This window comes from Indicator indicator, chromosome 1, assembly GCF_027791375.1.
Source record: "Indicator indicator isolate 239-I01 chromosome 1, UM_Iind_1.1, whole genome shotgun sequence".
NCBI classification, from domain to species: domain Eukaryota; kingdom Metazoa; phylum Chordata; class Aves; order Piciformes; family Indicatoridae; genus Indicator; species Indicator indicator.
Genome location: NC_072010.1, coordinates 91,725,168 through 91,731,148, shown reverse-complemented (window position 1 = coordinate 91,731,148; position 5,981 = coordinate 91,725,168).

The window sequence follows — 5,981 nt, the reverse complement described above, 5'->3', positions numbered from 1 at the left end:
GGCGGCAGGTGCGGAACAACAGCAGCGCCCCGGACGCCGCTCGCCTTCCTCCGCGGCTCCTCTCCTTCGCCTCACCGCCTCCTTCCGCCCCCCAGCCTGGGACGCTCCTCTCTGTCGCCGCAGCCGCCCGCAGCTCCAAGAACCGCCGGCTTCCCGCCGCATAAAGAGCCCTCGCCACACTGCCCCGCCCCGTCGAGCCGCACCGCCCCCTCCGAGGCGGCGGGCAGGCGGGGTCGGAGCGGCACGGGGAAGGGGGGGAGCTGTTAGGCGCGGTGGCCGCAGGCCCGGCCCCGGGTGCACCTTGGGGCTCACCTCGGCTGCCCCAGCTGCTCCTTGCCGCACTATGGGGAGGCGGGTCGGGGCGCGGCGGCTTCTTCCTGGACGGGGAAAGCTCCTCCCGCCCTCCCGGGGCGCGAGGCCGCCGCGGGAGGGGGCGCTGGGCCAGGCCCCAGGGCGGTAGCCATGTCGGGCGCCCGGATTCCCTGCCTTCCCACCGCTGCCACAGGGTGCCCGGTGGGTTTCCCGCGGGTCTAGCCGGCACAGCTGCCGCCACGGAAGGGCACAGGACCCCCGGGGGTCCCTTGCCACCCAAATCTGAGCCTGTGCCTTTCTACTTGGGTGAGCTGTGAGGGGCAGGCATAGGTGGCATGGCGCCCACGAGGCTTCAAAGTGTCCGAGGCGGTGGAAGATGTGTGTATGTTTGCCAGAAACGGCTTTAAAGCGTGGCCGTCGCTGCAGTTGCTGCTCAGGGACTTGACAAAGAGTTACAGGGCATCTTCCAGTGCCCTCTGCTGCTCAGGGAGCCATAGAATCATAAATCCGTTCTGTTGGAAAAGACCTTTAAGTAAAGATCCTGTCTCTAGATACTTGGAAGAAGAGACCAACACCCACATCTCTACAACCTCCTTTCAGGTAGCTGTAGAGGGTGAGAAGGTCTCCCCTCAGCCTCCTTTTCCCCAGGCTAAACAACCCAGTTCATTCAGCTGCTTCTCACAAGACATGTTCTCCAGACCCTTCACCAGCTTCCTTGCCCTTCTCTGGACCCTGTCCAGCACCTCCATATCCTTGTAGTGAGGGGACTAAAACTGAACCTAGTAAACGTGTGGCCTCACCAGTGCTGGGTACAGGGGGAGTAATCATTTTCCTGGTCCTGCTGGTCACACTATTGCTGAAACAAGCCAGAACGCTGTGGCCATCTTGGCCACCTGAGCACATGCTGGCTCATGTTTAGCTGGCTGTCCACCAGCACCCCTGGGTCCTTTTCTGCTGGGCAGCTTTCCAGACATTCTGCCTCAGGCCTCAAAGTCTGGGAAAGATGGACACAGAAATTGTGGCTCTGGTCTGATCACTTTGCTTTTTGCTTCTGCCTGGATTCTCTGGCAAGGAGTATCACCTGCTCTTTTTCATTTTTAACAGCTTAGTAGAGCCTTCAGGATCCTTCATGAGCTTGGAAATGAGAAAATGTTTATTGCCTCTTCCCCAGAGGAGGCTTCACCTGCTGAGGTCCCCCAAAAATAAGTTGGGAACTTTCTTGTGGAAGAGGAATGTGGTTATGGCATTTCCCTGCTCAACAGGGCTTGAAGCTCCCCTCTGCAGAAGAGAACTGAATTCATGCCTTAGACGTCCAGCACAAGAGCTTGTTCATTGAGCTGTTTGCCCCCAGACCCATGGATGTAAAGGGAAGGGATGCCACTGCAACCATCACAATTTTTTAAAAGGTGGTGGAGATTGTTCTGTTACTGTGCTATAGACCTGTTTTTAGAGATTCTGATGCATATGGTGCTTGCAGATGTGCAGGATACTCCGTCCTTTTGAATCCAGTTGGATTTGTTAAAAGCTTGACCCATTCAGTACTGAGATGCTTCTGGGGCTGAACGTGGTGAACTTTACCAGCAGTGAGATCAGATGCAACTTTTAGACAGCAGGCCAGTATTTCAGGGTTACTTTTTTAATCTTCTGGATAAGTTCCATTTTGTGCCTCTGTTGGTCTTTAGTGGATCTGGCATTGTGTTCACATTGGGAGACTGGAGCATTTGGTTTACCTAAAAAAATACATGGCACCTGGGCAGCCATCTCCCTCCCAAGCTGCAATGTCTTGGCCTGGAGGCAGCATTCTCAGTTATCTCTCGTTACTCATCTTTGAGGTTTTCTTTCAAGACTCCCCATGAAAGGCTTGACTCTTGCCAGCAGGCAGGGAGAAGAGGATAAGTATTAGAAACTGGCTAGAAATGTCAGAGCCTGAAATAACTTATTAATTTCATTTTGACTTCCTTAAGAGCAATCCACTTTACCAAACTTGGGGTTCTTTCTATGTTGCAGTGAAGCATCATCAATAGGACCTCCAGACAATTGAGCTGTATCACCCCTTGAAGTGCCATGTAACCAGTGAGTGTAACTGTTTTGGCACACTATCAGTTTGATCCATCTTTTGCCTTGGGATAGTTGATGCATTGCCATTTCTTTACAACGTGAAACTGTAGAGTGCGACTGTGGTGCTGTCAACCCAGACCGAGTGTCTCTCTGAGGAGAAAAATGCATCTCAGTTCTGTTACTGGCAGTGATTTAAACAGAAAGCAAATCCATAAGGGTCAAAGGAAATTTTATTATGTCAAACCAGGCAGGGGTACAGTACTTGTGTTCTCCTGCAGTAATAGGAATCAGTGAGATTAGCTTAAGACAAATCAGGACGGCTCTGTTTTCAGTATCTACAAGCGATTACAAAGTCTTTTTGATACCTTGGCAGTGCAGCTGAGAGAAGCAGAGACAACATACAAGGAACTTCACTCCTGCCAGTGGGTCAGATGCAAATCACATTTTAATAACTGAAATTTCCTGCTCTGTGGCTTGTATGTCCCTCTCAGTTCATCATGGGAGTAATCACAAATCATTATTTTGCAGATTTGCAGCGTTACATCGTGGGTTTGCCTTTGGACCACTTACTGTGGTGTGGTGCGGGCTTCTGAACAGCAGTTGAATTCCAAAGGTAGGTAGCACAGGATGCAATGAAGGGAGTGGGCCATAGGTAAACAGTGCAGGGTGTCATGTGAATGCCTGCTGCTGTGGACATCCTATGGCCCTTCTGCTGCTTTTTTTTTTTTTTTTTTAGTTATTTTGAGTGTTTTACAGCAGAGATTTTTATTGTAGCCAATTTAGGGGCAGGAAAATGGAGTCACAGAAAGGGAAGGCAGGCATGCAGAAAAGCTTTAGCAGGTTCTATTTAAGAGTCCAGAGTCTGAAAGCCCTTTGCTCTTGCTGCTAGATATGACAGCTTCTGTTTAGGCATATTCCTGTTTCCAGTAACAGACTGCATGTAGCTCAGCACAGAGAAGCAAATCTTTATTTTTGCAACTGCGACAGCCTAGGGCTACATATGCTGCAAAAAATAGGATTCTAGCAGCAGATAATATCCAGAATAGGAAAGAATGTCATTTCCAACTGTTTTTTTCTTTCTGTGACATCTTCCATGTTCAGCAGCATTTTGTGTGTGTTGCAACAAGAGCCACACTTTGGCCTTCACCTTGGAAACCACAGCCACTCCTTCAGTGACAATTAATACGTAAACGATGGAGTAATTTGCCTATGGACAGTACAGTGCCCTTCCCAACACAGAGGTAAAACTCCTGTGCCTCCCACTAAGCAGGAGAAAAAAAGAGGAAAAAAAAGGAACGGAGCTGGGCCCAGATAAGCTATTTTCCCTCATCCACTTGTACTTTATCTCAAGAGTCTCCAGAGGATGGGATTACCTTTGGCAGACTAACACAGGCAACGGAAGCAGCAGCAGAGCAGATAAAGTGAGATGCGCTTGACCATGAGGTCTCCTATTAATGTCGTTCAGAAAGGTGGTCAGCAGGGATTCGTGATTTTTTTGGAGGGTAATTCCCTTAGGAGGGGACCCAGAGAAGATAAAATGATTGTATATAACTGCATTTCTGTTAACCTTCCTTCTGTAATTGCAGGTCTCACACCTTTTGCTGGCTTTCCCTCTGCCTTTAATGAAATCCCTTTAAGGGATAAGGCAGTGACTCCATTAAACGAGGGGAGGAAAACAGTATCTAACTATGGGAATAGCAAAGATCAAGATCCATTCTACCTGGGCATGCTTGGCTAAGCTTCTTCCTGTACTTTTTTCCCTTCTCTTGGCTGAGGGATATGAACATTTTGCATTTTTGACAGTATTTCGCATTTTTCTGAAGCCTTCCAAGTAATTCAAATACTGTTGCAAAAACATGGCAAAGGCTCCTGAAAGGATCTGTGGAAATTCATGCTCTGGCTTTTGCCTTGTGCATATAAACAGTTTTACCTTCCTTCAGAGCGATGGTGTGGAGGGCTGCAGAGGCGAGGAGCAGAAATACGCAGCATTCCCGTCATTTCAAGTGCCTTAGTGCTATGCCTGTCCAAAATTCCTGGGCCCTTGGCACTTCCGTAGGTGGGAACTTTGGCTGCTCAACCTCTCTCAATAGTAAGCTCAAAGTGCCCCAGCCCAAGAACTTAAAAACTGTGGATGTTTTGTCTTTTACCAGGGAGGAGGTGGAGGCTTACTGGAGTCATGCGGTGAATCAGATCAACGTGTGGGTTTTGGGAGAGCATGGTTCCTGTCCGACTGCTAGGAGCTGGGTTTTTACTAGTGGTTCATAAATCCCCAGAGGCTAACTTGGGGGGTTAGGGGGGAGGGCTGGGAGCAGGGGATGCTGTGAGAGCATGAAAAGCAAAGCTGTTGCCAGGAGATTGAAATACACTACTCAAAGGTTTGTTCTTCTCCAGGGAAAATGTTTAGGAATCCACACGTCAAAAAAGTAAAAGGTTAAACTCTTGCTCTGGACAAATCTGTAACATGCATTTAAGTGACAGTTCTTTTTGAAAGCCTATAATCATAACCTATCATTCTATTTTTAGTTACCAATGCTGTTTTTAATTCACTCTTCTCTGCCAGTCAGTTATCTGAGAGATAAAGCAGCTTTGAAATCCCTAGACTCCCTGGAACCACAGTGTGTATCTGTGCATGCACTTTGTCATTCCACAGCAAATAAACTGAGTGCTGTGCAACTTTCACCTTCTCTGCAAAATCATTTGAGCACTAGTGGCTGTATGGGGATATATCTAAATAAGTGTAAGGTTGAGCCAAAAAAGTCTGCATGTACTTTTTGGTTTTTCCTTTTCCCTCCCATTTGCACCTGCTTGTATTTGTTAGCAAGGAAATGATTTCATCTAAGCTGGTGAAAAATTACAGATTTCTGGAGTGTTTTAATCCATACGGTGACTGGTTTTTACCTAGCTGTGAAGGCAGGTTGGTGTATTATTGGTAGGTAAAAGAGAGTTGAAGTTTTTAAGGCCAGGCTGGATGGGGCTCTGGGCAACCTATCTAGTGTGAGATGTCCCTGCCCATGGCAGGGGGGTTGGAACTAGATGATCTTTGAGGTCCCTTCCAACCCTGGCAGTTCTGTGATTCTGTGATTGTTGCTCCTGGGTGAACAAAGAGAAATAATAAAATATATATATTGCTATATTAGAAACAGCTCTGTTTGGCATTTTACTGTGCTACAGATATGTTTTCAACCATATGAAAAACGTTGATATCTTTCCATTAAAAATATTGGTTAGAAAAATACATTTCCAAAAAGCAACACCCCAAAGTCAGGATGTGCTAAAGCCCATCCTCTGCTCTGGCCACCAGTCTGCTGGGGTGCAAGCCTTCAGTTACAACACGTTGCTGCATCCAGCATTTCAGGTGAAATGCTGTTCAGAGAATGAGAAGGAGCCAGCTTTAGTAGGCTGAGGTTTATCTTCACCTGACATAATGCTTCGTTTCCCAAGACTTCAGTTCTCTGGGTTTTAGAGCTCCTTTTAGCAGGGTGGCCGGAGGTGTTAGAGTGAGGAGAGCAGGCTGATGCGAACCCTCACTGGTTGCAGCCTCAGAGGCTGAGATCAGTGCAGAGCTCAGTGCCTTGCCTGTTGACTGGTGGCCAAGTAAGGGTGACAGCAGG